We start from the raw sequence: 15,000 nt of genomic DNA, 5'->3' as shown, positions 1-15,000 counted from the left end.
ACCCCCGGGCCTGTTCCGGGCCGTCGACCCCAGCAAGTTCCTCATCTAGCCCGCCCGCTGCTCGTCTCCGTGCTGCTGCCGCTGCGCCTGGACGGCGTCATCCAGTGGAGCTGCTGGGCCGTCTTCGCCCCCTCTGGCTGTGGAAGGCGCTGGTGGTGGTGGGCGCGGCGGTGGGCGCCGCCGTGTGGGCCCGCCGCCCCCCGCTACCGCGCCGAGGGCGGCGCCTGCGTGGAGTTCAAGGCCACGCTCAGCGCCGTGGGCATCCACGTGCTGCTGCTCACGTTCGAGGCGCTGTGTGCGACCGCGTGGAGCGGGGCGCGCACCTCTGGCTGCTGGTCTTCATGCCGCTCTTCTTCGTGTCGCCCGTGGCCGTGGCCGCCTGCGTCTGGGGCTTCCGCCACGACCGCTCGCTGGAGCTGGAGATCCTGTGCTCGGTCAACATCCTGCAGTTCATCTTCATCGCCCTGCGGCTGGACCGGATCATCCACTGGCCGTGGCTGGTGGCGTTCGTGCCCTGTGGATCCTCATGTCCCTCCTCTGCCTGGTGGTCCTCTACTACGCCGTCTGGTCCCTCCTCTTCCTGCGCTCCCTGGACGTGGTGGCCGAGCAGCGGCGGACGCACGTGACCATGGTCATCATCTGGGTCGCGATCGTCCTGCCCCTGCTCACCTTCGAGATCCTGCTGGTGCACCGCTTGGACGGGCACGACGCCTTCTCCTGCGTCTCCCTCTTCGTGCCCCTCTGGCTGTCGCTGATCACCCTGATGGTCACCACCTCCCGGCGGAAGGGGGGCGACCACTGGTGGTTTGGCATCCGCAGAGACTTTTGCCAGTTTCTGCTCGAGATCTTTCCGTTTTTGCGCGCGTATGGGAACATCTCCTATGATCTGCATCACGAAGACAGTGAAGATGCTGAAGAAGCCTCGGGGTCGGAAGCCCCGAAAATCGGTCCCATGTCTGGGAAAAAGACCAGGGTAGTTATAACCCAGAGCCCTGGGAAATATGTTCCCCCGCCTCCCAAGTTGAGTATCGATATGCCAGATTAAGCTCGCGGGAAGCACCCATGAGTGGAATAGAAAACCACATGCACAGAACACAAGGTCCACTGAGCTTTTTTTTTCCCAATCCTTCCCCAAGTGAAGTGGGGGAAAAGGCTCCAAACCTCCTCTAACCTTGTTTGTTGTCAGAGGTTACTTGAACCCGAGGCTCTGTATGTGTGGTGTGTGTGTGTGTGTATGTGTGTGTGTGTGTGTGCAGGCTGGTGCGCCGGTTTAAAGCTGTGTGTGTATGTGTGTGTGTGTGTGTGTGTGTGTGTGTGTGTATCGTCAGCTTGCTTGGGACCAGTAGTTTGAATGGTCCCAGTTTTCCTCAAAAGCAAAGAGCCACGCTGATGTGGAGAGGTGGTTGTTACACAGTACTCTACCTGTTGAAAGTATTGTTTTTTTAAAAAGTATTTTTGTATACTGCTGGTCTCAAATTGTATTTCAGATGGTTCCTGTTGTGATCCAAGAGCCCCCACTAAAGCGTTCTCTGTGCCCACCTCTTGTTCATAAACCTCCTAGTTGCTGGTTTTTTTTAGTGTGTATCTGCTGTTCAGATAGTTCTCCTGTGGCCTGGGTGACACCGGTCTTTACTCCCCTTGACAGGGAGATTGTTCTAATGCAGTGACACTGTGCAGGTAGGATATTTATCAATTTTAGCAGTGTGATGTATTATATTGAATTGTAGTTCTATGCAGTCCAATGTATTATGTTAAAAGTATTTTTTTTAAGTTTCTATTGTGCAGGTCTGTCTCTGGCAGATGTCCTTAAAGATGGCTTATGACATTAATTACGTGCCTGGTGTGGAATCTTGTGATGAGGACCGGGTGTGGATGGAGGGACTAAACTCCCCAGGGTCTTCGTGTCCAGGGGTCAGGAGACTCATTGCGCCCAGCCTGGACACCTTGGTGGAGGCAGTGCCCCCATGCTCTGGGACACGCACCCTGCCCGCTTGGTCCCGGGCCACAGAGTGACACTGTTGTTTAGCACCTTGAGTTTTTCCACGTGAGTAATACGAAGCGTCTCTCTGGGAACAACCAGAATAAGCAACGAGGGTTCTGTACATTCCTCGGAATCTTAAGACTATTAATTAGCCATAATAGAAAACATGGCCTGTCATGGTAAGCTGGAGAAGATGGCCTTGGCCCAAATGCCCAGCAGGAACAGGTGCTCGGTCTAAACACTTCATCTCTCAGCAACAGCAGAATTACAGCTCCGGTTATTTCCCAGATAAGTATGTTTTGATAGGTGCCGGTGGGTCACCAGGGGGACAGGAGGACAAGAGCCAGATCCTGGGAGATGAGAAGTGTTCTTAACTGGGGGGAGGGGGAACACGCTCAGAAGTAGGTGAAAATGAAAAGGAATGCTGATGTTATTGGAGAGGAGACCAGAAAATACCCATTTTGTTAGCAGTCTATTAAGAGGGACCTGAATTTGGCTTCATCTGAATTAATTAAATACCTGGCAAGGAGCACTTTTAATGACAGAAAGTTCGTTCTGGCATGCTGGGTGCCTGAAAGCCAGATTGACACAGATTGAGCGCCCTCTCTCTCTTTTGTCTGTGTCTCTTCTCTCTCTGTGTCTCTGTCTCTCTCACTCTCCTCTCCGTCTCTCTGTCTCTCTTTATCTCTGTCTCATTGTCTCTCTGTCTCTCTCTGTCTCTTCTCTCAGTCTGTCACTATCTTTGTCTCTGTCTCTCTTTGTCTCTCTCTCCCCTCTCTGTCTCTTTGTCTCTGTCTCTCTGTGCCTCTGTCTCTGACTCTTTCTGTCTCTGTCTCTCTGTCTCTGTCTCTCTCTCTCTCGCTCGCTCTCTCTCAGTGGCTTTACACCTCATCAGAATGTGGGAAGCAGCTGTGAGCAGCAGGATGTGCCATTTTTTAAGGAGGATTCATTTTCTCAACCATCCAACATTCAGAGCCTGCTACGAGCCAGAGATGGTACCATTTAGTAGGGTTATAGTGAAGAGCTGTTCAGGGGTGGTCCCCACCTGGCAAAGCGTGTCTTGTGTGAGTGGCCACTAGCACACATCACAGTAGCCTTGCCACCACTGGAGGTCATGTGATGCTAAACCCTTGACGACGGGCTGCATCTGGTGCCAGGGTGACCTTTGCCTGAAACTTCAGGCCCCTATTCTCTTTGAGTTCTCCATGGTTGTGAATTTTCAGGCCAGGGGCTTTGCGCTGGGTGTAATCCTCCCTCCTAAACCTGAAATGTCCCTCTGGTCCCTTTTCTCCTCCAGCCCAAAGTGTGTGCCGTGGGCAAGCCCAGCTGGTGTCTGCTTGCCTGAGTGAGGGGATAAGCTTGCTCAACCCAGGTAGGCCGTCCCCCGTCGGACGTCTCGCTTCCAGACATTAGATAAAAAACAGAGCGGTTTTGTCTGTGGAAGTTTATACAAGCCCAGCTGCCGTCTGGGGATTTTCCTAATTGCCATGCAGCTCTGACTTTTAAAACCTGTCAAATTCCGTAACCGTGGAGTCGCTCCTCAAGACCCAGTGGTTACTCAGCATTGGCTGCAAAAACCACCTCGGAGATCTCAGTGGTTCACAGGGAATTCCCGCTGCCCTGTCTGCAGGCTGCCCCGGGCACCCTCCGGCTGGACCCAGGTGGCTGACCAAGACATCTTCTTCTGGGATTGGGGGGCTGGAGTGGGGGCAGGGGGCACTCCCTGGGGCGTATTCCTTCTCAGGCAGCAGCACAGGAGGCTCAGCCACGCCCTGCACGCCCAAGTACAGCCACTGCTCACACCATGGACGTCAAACGACTCATTTTCTTGGCCTGAGAATAAGCTGAGCCCCACCCAGGGTAGGTGGGGTTGGGGGACAGCACATGCCCGAGGAATGAGGCCCCCAGCTGCACAGATGCAAAAAAAAGCAGAAGGGGGACCCCCAAACCCGTGTAGTTCCTGCGTAGTTTTCACCTTCCCTCTTACAGACCCTCTAAGCTCCTTAGAGCCCCTTGTTGAGGTAATGGTGATGAATCTCCAGAGTAGGGAGGATGGGCAGAGGCTGGGTGAGAAGGTGTCACAGGGACGGTCTCAAGGGCGGCTGCCGGGAGCACTGCAGGAGGGGCCAGGGAGGTTGAGCCTGGGTTCAGGGAGACCCACGGGGGTCAGACACGCTTGGTAGTGCAAGGCAGGGAAACTGTTCCCGGCCGCACACTCATGGGTTATAGATGACAAATGGGAGGGCTGATGCCAGGAGGGGACGTACTGAAGTGCAGACCCTCCACCCCACACAGACAGGAAGCCTGGGAGTTGGCGCAGCAGTGGGGGTGGGCCTGTTGTTGGCCAAGGAGGGATACTGCCTCCAAAGTAGGAAGTTCCATTAGGGACATGCCCACTGCCACAGTTCCCGTCTCTGCCTGCCAGGAAGGAGAGTATGACCAGGCATCCTCCAGAGCACCCATGGTGGGACTTTGGAAAGTGGTGGTGTGTGGGGGTGTCAGCGCAGGGTGACTAGAACCAGGGCCCCTCATGAGCCCCTTTGCGGTCTTCATGCACCCCTTGTCAGCCCACCACCACTGCCCATCCAGCCCAGGGCCCTTCCTGCCTGGGGCTGGCGGCCTCCAGTGGAACGTGGTCACTCAGGTTCATTGCACAGCACCTCCGCTGGAGTGCGGCCCGGGGTCTCCCATCAGCCACCACCACTGCCACCAGGACCACACAGGCAGCAAGGGGATTCAGAGCAGAGACGTGGCTGCTTCCCCAGCCAGAGGAAAGTTTGCGAAGGTGCAAAAACACCGCCACTCTGTTCAAGTTTATTTGGGTTTTGAAAATATGGTCCTTATTGAAAAAAAAAAAGAAGCAGAAGCATTGGGCATATTGTTTCAAAATTAGTATTTTTCAGTTTGGGGCTTTAATTTTTTAATTTTTTTTTAATTTTTATTAGTGAGACACCATGAGGTACAGTTGTACATTTACAAATTTTTGTGCTTGGGTTTCAATTATACAATGATCAAATACCCATCCCTCCACCAGTGCCCATTTCCCACCACCACGGATCCCAGTATCCCTCTGGCCCCCCATCCCCCCATCCCACCCTGCCTCTGTGGCAGGGCATTCTCCTTTGTTCACTCTCTCCTTTTGGATGTTGTGGTTTGCAAAAGAGGTATTGAGTGGCAATCATGTTTGGTCTATAGTCTACTTTCAGCATGCTTCTCCCATCCTGGGAGGATCCTCCCAACACCCTTTATTTTGGTGTTCCCTTCTCTATCTGAGCTCCCTTTTCCCCTAGCATGTGTGGCTGGCCTCCAAGCCATGGAGCAAAATTCCTGGTACTAATCTCAGCCGTTCTTGGTTGTTAGTCTCCTATTTTGTTACTTTATGTTCCCCAGATGAATGCAATCTTTCTATGTCTATCCCTCTCTGACTCATTTCGCTTAACATAATACTTTCCATGTAGTACCACTTGTATGTAAATTTCATGACTTCATCTTTTCTAACAGCTACATAGTATTCCATTGTGTAAATGTACCAAAGTTTCTTTAACCAGTCATCTGTTCTCAGGCGCTCTTATGGTGAATGTTGATTTGACTCACATAAACCAAAGCTCCTTGGGGGAGGGGGGCTCAATTATTGTTTCGATAACTTCCTTTATAGTATACTGGAGGGAAGGGAAGAAAATTTTAAGTGGCTGAAATACATTCAAGTCCATGTAACTGCAGGCCACATGGGTGGTATCCCTTGAAAGTGTAAACAAAAACAGAAATAGTCCAGGTGACGTAGCAGAGAAGAACAGCTAACGAACAGTGGATGTGGCTTCCTGGTGGCCCTCATGCCCACATGCAGGCCACCTGCCTGTGGGTCAAGGGTATCTCTCTGGGAAAACACCCTCACTTACTCTTTGGGGCCTGGGCCCTTGACTGGACCTTGGTGGGTTTTTGTTTATTTGGGGCCCAACCCAGCTGTGCTCAGGGCTTACTTCTGGCTCTATGCTCAAGGATCACGCCTGGGAGGACTTGGGAAGAAGGGCGTTACATGGGGGGCTGGGGATGGAACCAGGGTTGCTCACGTGTAAGGAAATGCCCTCCCAGCTGTATTGTCACTCTGGCCCGTGGACCTGCCATTTTACTAAACTTCATCTACATCAAGAGGAGCCAGATGAAGAGACAGAGGGAGGCGGGGGGGGGGGGGGGGACGGGATCCTCACGATGGATTGGATAACTCCCCTCCCAGCTACTCTGCCCCTGGCCCCATAAGCCACTTGTCTCCCCCGTACACAGCCATCAGCCAAGCCAGACACTGGGTCCCCCACATCCTCCTGGAGCCACCGTGCAGCACTTGGAGTCACATGTCCCCCATAATCGTCCCACCCAGGCCCTGGAGTCACATGTCCCCCATAATTGTCCCACCCAGGCCCTGCTGGTACCTTCCCATGGTGAGCCTGGGCCAGCTGCTGCCCTCCCCTGCACGCCCACCTTCTTCCTGCCCCCCAGGGCTCAGAGCCCAAACAGGACCAGCTTTCAGGGGGAGCCTTGCCCTGAGGGGCCCTCCAGACCCTTTGAGCTGGCCCTTCAGGCTCTTATAACTAAGGGGTGAGTGGCCTGGAAGCTGAGCGATACCACCAGCCTGAGAACATTTTGGACACCTGTCCCCATACACATCTGTAAGCATGGAGAGCAGGTTGATGCCCCATTTGTGGCCACAGCCCTCTCAGTGCTGGAACCGAGCCGGACCGCCCCCTCCCCTGCAATACACAGAGGACTGGTGGGGTTTGGGGGGGGCCCATTTCCTGCTAGTGGAGCCAGATTCACACACACACACGTCTGGTGGGGTTTGGGGGCCCATTTCCTGCTGGTGGAGCCAGACTGCCACACACACACACACACACACACACACACACACACGCATGCACGCACACATGCACATACACATCTGGTGGGGTTTGGGGGCCCGTTTCCTTCTAGTGGAGCCAAACTTCCACGCTGCCACACACACACACACACACACACACACACACATATACACACAGACACAGACACACACATGTCTAGTGGGGTTTGGTGGCTCATTTCCTGCTGGTGGAGCCAGACTGCCCCCCCCCCATACACACACAAATGTACACACAAAGAGCTAGTGGGGTTTGGGGGCCCATTGTCAGGGCTCCCGTCTCAAGGCCCACCCTCCCACTGCATCCTTGGTCCCTCCCTAACTGACCCTTGTCTCCGCAGAACATGCCTCTGGACCCAGGCTCCTGACAGGCCCCAAAGGTCGGGATGTTCCACATGCCCACCTGGAAATGCACACCTCAAAGAGCTAGCTCAGATCGTCTCAGGCCTCATCCTCCTTAGAGCTCCTGCAGCGTCGTGACTGGGGGCTGGGGTCGGAGGGGGGAAGTCCCCGGGGGTCTGCAATACACAGACCTGCTGGAAGCCCTGCAGAGGGGGGAAGGAGGCACTTCAGAGCAAGCCCTACCGGGCTCCATGGTAGCTGGGGCCACAGGAAGAGAGGACCCTGCACCCTCCCGGGACTGCCCCTTCGCTCTCTCCCATTTGCCATCTAGAACCTTCTGTCCCCCGCTCTCCAGCAGAATGATTCTTAGAGCATCACAGCCAGGGGTGTGTAGCCACCTGCCCCCCAATCCTGGCAGCAACCACAGCAGATACAGCCCTGAACGGCACCCTCCCCTTCACCCGACTCCATCTCCAAAGGCCCTTTGGCCAGCAGGGTGTGAACCCCTGGTACCAGGCCCAGGATTTGAACCAATCTCTCTGGGGGACCCAGTGCCAATGATAGAGTCACAACAGAGAGTGGCCCTGCCACAAGGACTGGGTGAGCCAGAATCACAGGCAGCAAGCGTCCTGTCATCTAGAAGAGCGTCCCAGCCTGACAGAGCCCCCTGCTCCTTCCAAGGCTTCTCCTGGCGTACATTTGAGTCTGGGGCACCCCCACCCCCAGCGGTCAGGATCCCTCCCATACCTCACGCTGCAGGGCAGCCTCGGCTCAGCCACAAAGCAGAACTCACTCCCCCACCCTATCTACTTTGCAAAAAGCCCATGTGTGCAGGTGGTGCCACACCTGGTGGCAGTGGCAGTGGTGGAGCCCAGGGCCTCAGTCGCATTCCTGGGGAAGAGTTTTCTCTTTGAGAGCCAAGGATGGCTCAATCAGTGGTTGCTTCGCAAGCCTGAGGCCTTGAGTTCAGCCCCCAGCACTCCCACATGCGTTTGAAGCAAGGTTTTGCAGCTGCATGCCCGGGCCCTGGCACCAGTACACCCAGCACCAGAGTGTGAAAACCACACAGCAGACAGATGCCCACAACCCCGAGTCAACGAAAGGAAGCAAAAGGCAAACTCCCGCGAGGATGAATAAATAAGCAGTAAAAATCCTGAGCGAGAAAGTTCACTTTGCACCTGAGCATCCCTATGGTGGGAACTTCAGGCCTGCCGGGAGGGGCAAGGGGTGCAGTTGGTAGGGAGCAGACAGCAGTGTGTGTGTGTGTGTGTGTGTGTGTGTGTGTGTGTGGTGGGGGGGTTGTCCCGCATAACTATGGCAGCCCAGAAGCCTCTCCAAATCCTGCTCACATCAGTCCAGATCCAAGTGCCACGTGGGGAACAGAGAGGTCAGGCCCCTGTGCCCCCCACACTGTGCCTGCTGGCCTGACTCTCGGCAGACGCAGGAGCTCCAGGGGCTTCCTCCAGGGGCCTTGTGCTAAAGCTGCAACAGCTTCCAGTGTCAGCCGGCCCCAGCCCTCTCTCCAGAACACTCTCTGCTCCGGCTCTGAGAAAAGGTTGCAGCTGATGGGACCAGTTTCACCTTCCTTCCAGTCTGCACTATACCGCCACCTCCCCTAGGAAGCTTTTCTTGATCTCCACTTCCCATGTTACACTCCCTCCCTACACACACACACACACACACACACACACCTTCCCACCTGTCTTCCCACTGTTTGGGCTGGCTGAGGCACTTCTGGCCTCTGCATCACTTACCTACTGCATTCACCTGATCTCTTTCTCCACTGGACACTTTCCAGAGCAGGCACTTCCTGAAGGGCAGGGACCAGCAGGCTACACCCCAGGGCAGGGGCAATTAGAGAATAAAGTGTCTAGAGAGATAACGGCACAGGCTGGAGTGTATGCTTCACATGCAGGTGGCTTGCATTTCATCCTCAGCACGGTACGGTTCCCCAAGCACTGCTGCGTCTGTGGTAAAACGCCTCGTGCACAGTGGGTGCTCAATAAACAGCCCGGACGGCAAAGGTGAGCGCAAACCGGGGACGTGTGGAAAAGGCTCTCCACAGGTGATCCTACTACTGTGGCGTTTGTGAGCAGGTGGCTCTCGGCCCTGCTGCTCAGCAATGCAAGGCCTGAAGAATCACTCTGGGGCCCTGGGGGGAGCTGGGAAGGAAGGTGTGCTCACAGGAGACTGATTCTCAGGTGGCAAGACACACGCCCTGTGCGGCCCCTGAGGTGGTACTTCCCTAATAGTTGGAGGGCAGCGGGTTGAGCTTTCCTCCCCGCCCCGACCAGGGTTCCAGCAGCCAAAGACCTCCAGGACCAGCCACCACCATGCTGAGACCACTCTCCACACACGTGAAGGTACTGGCAGAGGGACAAATCCACGCGGGTTCTGGGGCCGAGATCTCCCAGCCTACTTGGATTGGAGTCGAGCATCCTCCACCCAGATCCTCCAAATTCCAGTAGACGGGGGTCACACCCACCACCTGGCCCCATGGCACCGTGTAATCCCATCAACGGCCAAGACTCAGAGACTATAAAATCCAGCTCCCGGAACCGTGCGGCCGCATTTGCGGCCGTGCGACATCTTATCAGGACATCTTTTTATGACATCTTATTATCTCATTCCTACTTTGGACAAACTTGCAGGCTATCGAATGTACCCTGCCCACAGGGCAGAGTCTGGCAAACTCCCCATGGCGTACCAAATATGCCAAATACCAGTAACAATGATGGGTCTCATTCTCCTAAAGAGCCTTGAATATAATCTCAGGGTTAGGATGAAAGAGACGTTACTGGGGCCTGCTCGAGGCAATCGACGAATAACAGGATGATGAAATGAAAAAAAAAATGAAATGGTTTACAAAACAGATACGGAGAGGCTATCACGTTTGGTCCTTTATCTACACATCTCCCATCCTGAATGATCCCTCCAACCATCATTGTCTTAGAGATCCCTTCTCTATTCTCGTTCCTCCTCCCACAGCTCATGAGGCAGTCTAGCAGTGTTTTTAAAAATCTTTCCCTCCTCTTGTTTTTTTTTTTTTGTGTGTGTGTGGAATACACCAAAAAGGATCACTCCTAGAGGTGCTCAGAAGACCATATGGAGAATCAAACCGGGCTCAGCCACGCTCAAGGCAAGCTCCTTAAAACCCTGTGCTGTGTTTCCAGTCTCCTAAGTCCTTAAAAAAAATGGAGCCATGTGACCAAGTTACACTTGCCGTCTGCTGGAGAGTGTGGCAAGACAGGACACGGCTGTCTGCAGGCCTGGCTGGCTTTTCCCGTGGGAAGGAAGCTTGAGGACTCGGACACACAAGCAGCCCTCTCCATCTAAACTTGGAGCCAGGGCAGCACGTTGGGGCCTGGCGGTGTGGGGAGAGGCACAGGTGTGCACAGGGGCGCCAGCTTCTAGGTGCAGAGAGAAGAATCCGAGGGCTAAAGCTGCATCAAGCACCAGCTCAGAGACCCAGGAGCCTACCTGGCTTCTGGGGGTGAGCCAGTGTGCGTGTTCACCCAGGAAGAACCCTGCCTAGTGCTTTCCCTTCCTGGTGAGGTGGCATCTGTCAGAAGGAAATCGCCTCCACCCAGGCGCGTGGGGACCCACGCCCAGTTCTTAAGGTCCTGCCCCTTTCCCGGGCGCCCCTCTCTGGCAATCTCAAGCAAAGGTGGTTCCACCTGCGCTTCACAGGACTTCCCGGCGCGGCAGCGCCCCCCTGTGGTTACCAAGGGTATCACGCCCCGCGTAGGGGTCCAGCCTGCCCACAGACAGGTACTGGCCGGTTCTGGCGTTGCCAGAGATACTCGGGCATCTCTGAGCTGCTGTGTCTGTGACCGGGGGCGGTTCCCCGCAGTTCTCTCGACTCACCCCAACTTCCAAGCTCTGGCGTCAGATTCAGAGTTTGTCCCAAGGCTATGCTGAGAGGGCGCCTTTGAGGATCACAGCCAAGCCCCCTCCTCAAGGACCTTTTCTTTTTTAAGATTCGGGGTGCAGCACCCTGCCCTCCAGAGCAGGGGAAAATGAGGAGTGTCGGGAGAGGCGGCACGGCCATTAAGACGTTTGCCTGGCATACGGCAGACCCTGGTCCCGTACCAAGTACCACATGGTACACCCCAGTCTTCACCAGTGCATCTCTGTGGGCCTCTTGAGGTGGTCTCCAGCACCCCATTCTTGGGCCTCACTGAATGTTCAGCGTGCCTGAGAAAACAGGGAGCTTCTGTTCAGGGAGGAGGCCCTTCCCCCCCCCCCAAAAAAAAGAAGTGAGGTGCCCGGGATTCAAAATAAAAGAATGCAGGTACTGTCAGTACCCCCCCCGGGGGTCTTCTACTGGTGTGCATGAGGAGGTGGGGGTGGTTGGGAGAACCCCCTTGTGTCAGCCAGCCAGGGCCCCCCCTAGGGTCCCCTACTACTGGCATCCACAAGTAGTGGGGGGCTGTGCGGGGGGGGGGCTGGAAGAAAAAGACAAAAAAAAAGAGGCACGTCCTCACCGTGTTGTGTGGGTGGGTGTCTGAAGTGCCCCTTCCTTTTGTGTCTGCCCTGCCAGCCTCCCTACCGCAGCCCTGGAATCAAGGACACAGCCTGAAGTTTGCAGCCACACGCAGGCAAGCCTAAGGGGGCAAGTTCACTTTGTGCGGATCTCCGTGTGGCTGACTGTCCCGTGACACTGGGGCTGGAGTGGGTGGTCAAGCTGGTTGGGTCACAGGGAGCTGCCCCGTGTGAAGACGGGGGCGGGGTGGGGGGACCCGGAGTGAAGACGGGAGGAGTCCACAGGCCTAGGCCAAGTGTGCTCGGCCTCCTGCTTGGGGAGGGACACAGTTCTGAGCAAGTTCACATCAACCCGACTCCCGAAAAGCAGGACTTGGCTTCTGGATTTACCTGACCAGGTGGAATCCAGGCTGTGACAAGGCCCAGCTGTGTCGATTACCACTCCCCTACTCCCCTACCCCAAACTTCATTGCCATTTTAGTCATCGGTTGCCTCAGGAAAGCAGCCCTCACCGGAGGCTGGGCTGCTGAAGGCGGTGCTTGTGTTGAGCCCACCAGGAGACCCGGGAGCAGACAGGGCACTAACAGAGGCCTGGGGAAAGTGCAGGGCTGGCAGCCCCCCCCCCCGCCCCAAAGCACAGCAAGCTCAGGAGATGGGTGAGGGGATTGATGTGATAGAAGTAAACCTTTTTGGCTATAATAACTGGGTTGGTTTGCTGATTAGCGAAACTATAAACAACCCATCACAACTGTGATCAAGTTTTTAGAATGAGGCTATTTAAAAAAAACACAATGGATTAAAAGATAAACATCAAGTAACTAACACAGAAATGTGGCAACAACCGTGAAAGGGTTCTGTAAATTCAGTAATAAGGTCTCCCTGTGTGCATTGTTGGCCTGTTTGGGGTTCCAGCACTGAAAAAGTTCCTGTGTCAGGAACCTGAACTCAGCAAACCAGGCTGAACGTCCCCATGACAGCCTGGGATGGGGGACGGCTGGGCGAGGGCCTCAGAGTCCAACAGGCCCAGGTCAGTGCACGGTCCACTGTCTACTGTCCACTAGAAGCAGCAACCTTCCTGGAAAGATCTCAGAAGTTATGACAAGGAGTGAACGGGAAACCCTAAGTCCAGGACATAAAAGGGCCCTACTGTGTGTGGGACACAGTGAGTGGAACATGTTTAGCCAATTGAGCATTCACTCAACACAAAGTTGAGAACCGACTGCAAGCCAGGTTGGCACTTGGGCATGGCACTGACGAGCTTCTGTGCTGAGGGCAGATTGCTGTGCGTGCCTTGGCTGACCAGTAACCACAGATGACGCTTCTCAGCAGGGTGGGACCGGGCCTGGGGGTGCTTGTGATTGCAAGGTCCCCTCCAGCAAGCACTACTAGGAAACAAACAGAGGAACTGGAAATTGCCCGGCACACCTGGCCATGCAGGGCCGCCGTCCAGGGGGGGAAGAAGGGAGCACAGAATTCTGAGGCTCTGCACTCAAGGCCTGGGGGTCCATAGAGGGGTGAGAACTAACCAGGGCCTGCCTCCGAGGCTCACTCTTTATTGACAGACTTAGCACATAACCAATCATTTAAAGCAAAGAAACAAGCAACGCGTGGGGTCATTTATTAAAAAAAAAAATGAACCAGGATCTCTGAAACAAAGGCGCCTCAGAGAGCCCGTGCAGAGATGCTGGCTGCTTCCCAATACCGTGGCCGGCGATGTGGCTGGGTTGAGAGCACCATCTTTGAAGTGTCCACTTCGGCAATCAAACCTTTCTTCTGGCACCTTGGTTACAGAAACAAAAAAATACCCGTTGGGGCCCTGGCTACACCAGTCTGCAAACATCCCAGAGGGTGGTGGCTGGTGCATCAGCCTGAGGGACACCTGGAGGGAGAGATGCCAAACCCGAGTGGGAACCAGGGCCCCGGGGGCCACCGTGTTCTGGCAGCGGGAGGGCAGGCCTGGGGAGGCCCCCCTCAGAGAAACGGAAGCTGGGCAGCTGTGAGCCGGGCCTCAGAACCATCAATGGAGTTTGGACTCTTATTTGGGGCAATGAAAAACCACTGGGGCTTCGGTGCAGAAGAGGGATGTGACCCCAGTTTCTGACTATGGTTGGAAAATGAATTCAGCTGACTGCATGCAGGGAGGCCCTTGGGAGGCTGTGACAGAGCTCAAGCCAGATGCAACTTGGCCAAGAGGGTAGAGCTGCACATCGGGGTTGGGGGAGGGGCAGACAGGGACTCAATGGGCCCCACAGGATTGTGGGGGGCATCAATCAGGGGCAGTCGCCGAGAGGTAGCAGTGCAGGCGGGCTTGGGGCAGGGGGCAGAGCACTATGTGGAGCTGTGTGTGAGGGTCTCACGTACCCACATGGGGCGTGGGGAGGAAGAGGGCCTTAGACATGGGTTCCAGTACTCGCGCTCTGTCTCCCAGGCAGGAGGCAGGAGGCAGGACTGGTCTCAGCCCACTTCAAAGAGCAAGGCCCAGGGAATGACGAGCAGGACGCCAATCAGGCCTGTTTGTATACTGCTATGGGAAGAAATCATACAAAACGGTTCCAAAACCTGATTCTTTAAGGGATGGAGAAATAGCATAGGGGGTAGGGCAGAGGGTGCTTGTCTCACATGCGGCCGGCCCAGGTTTGATCCCTGGCAAACCTTATGGCTTCCTGAGCCCACCAGCAATAATTACTGAGCACAGAACCAGAAGTAACCTCAGAGCATTGCCCCTAAACCAAAAATAAATAACAAAATCTGAAGAAAAAAAAACGAACAAAAAAAACAAAGCTGTCATTCTTTATACAAGACTAGGTTTCATCTCAGACGTCCGGTGCAGACCCTCTGCTGGTGGTGGGCCTCTGTCCAACCGAGGTGCTGACAATACCCCCAGCAGCACTGTCCCCATCAACCATCCACCGGGATATGCCACCCAAAGGAACGAGGCACAGGCTTGTCCAACAGTCTCACCAAGGGCTCACGGGGATTAAGCGCGTTAGAGCTTTGAATTCAACAGCTCCTGGGAGTGACCTTTGTGCCTTCCAGGCTAAGCCAGTTTGATCCCTGAGGTTTCTTCTTTTTTAAAAAAAAATTTTTTTTTATAAAGCAGTTCAGAATATTTGATTACAATCCCTGAGGTTTCTAAGCATTAAAAGTGCCTGACTCCCCAGGCATGATTTGCCAAGCTGTGGTACTCACTCACTCGTGGTTCTATTAAGGGCAAAGCTGGTCTAACAATTCCGAGGAAGCCAGAAAAGGCCCACGTGTAGGTGATGCACTTGCAAGAAATGGAAATGGCTGATCCACACATAAATAT

The 15,000-nt window shown here is 54.7% G+C and overlaps 1 protein-coding gene and 1 pseudogene across 1 annotated transcript in view; one reads left to right on the top strand and one right to left on the bottom strand.

The window, feature by feature from the left end:
* The window catches only part of LOC130017646 (transmembrane protein 185B-like), a 1,203-nt pseudogene extending 122 nt beyond the window's left edge, over positions 1-1,081 (top strand).
* Positions 1-15,000, bottom strand: part of SNED1 (sushi, nidogen and EGF like domains 1) — a 537,305-nt gene that overhangs the window by 75,391 nt on the left and 446,914 nt on the right. The window lies entirely within an intron of this gene.

The sequence above is a fragment of the Sorex fumeus genome, unplaced genomic scaffold (genome assembly GCF_029834395.1).
Source record: "Sorex fumeus unplaced genomic scaffold, SorFum_2.1 ptg000207l, whole genome shotgun sequence".
NCBI lineage: Eukaryota > Metazoa > Chordata > Mammalia > Eulipotyphla > Soricidae > Sorex > Sorex fumeus.
Note: the sequence above shows the minus strand (reverse complement) of the source record. Positions and strands in the feature narration are given on the sequence as shown.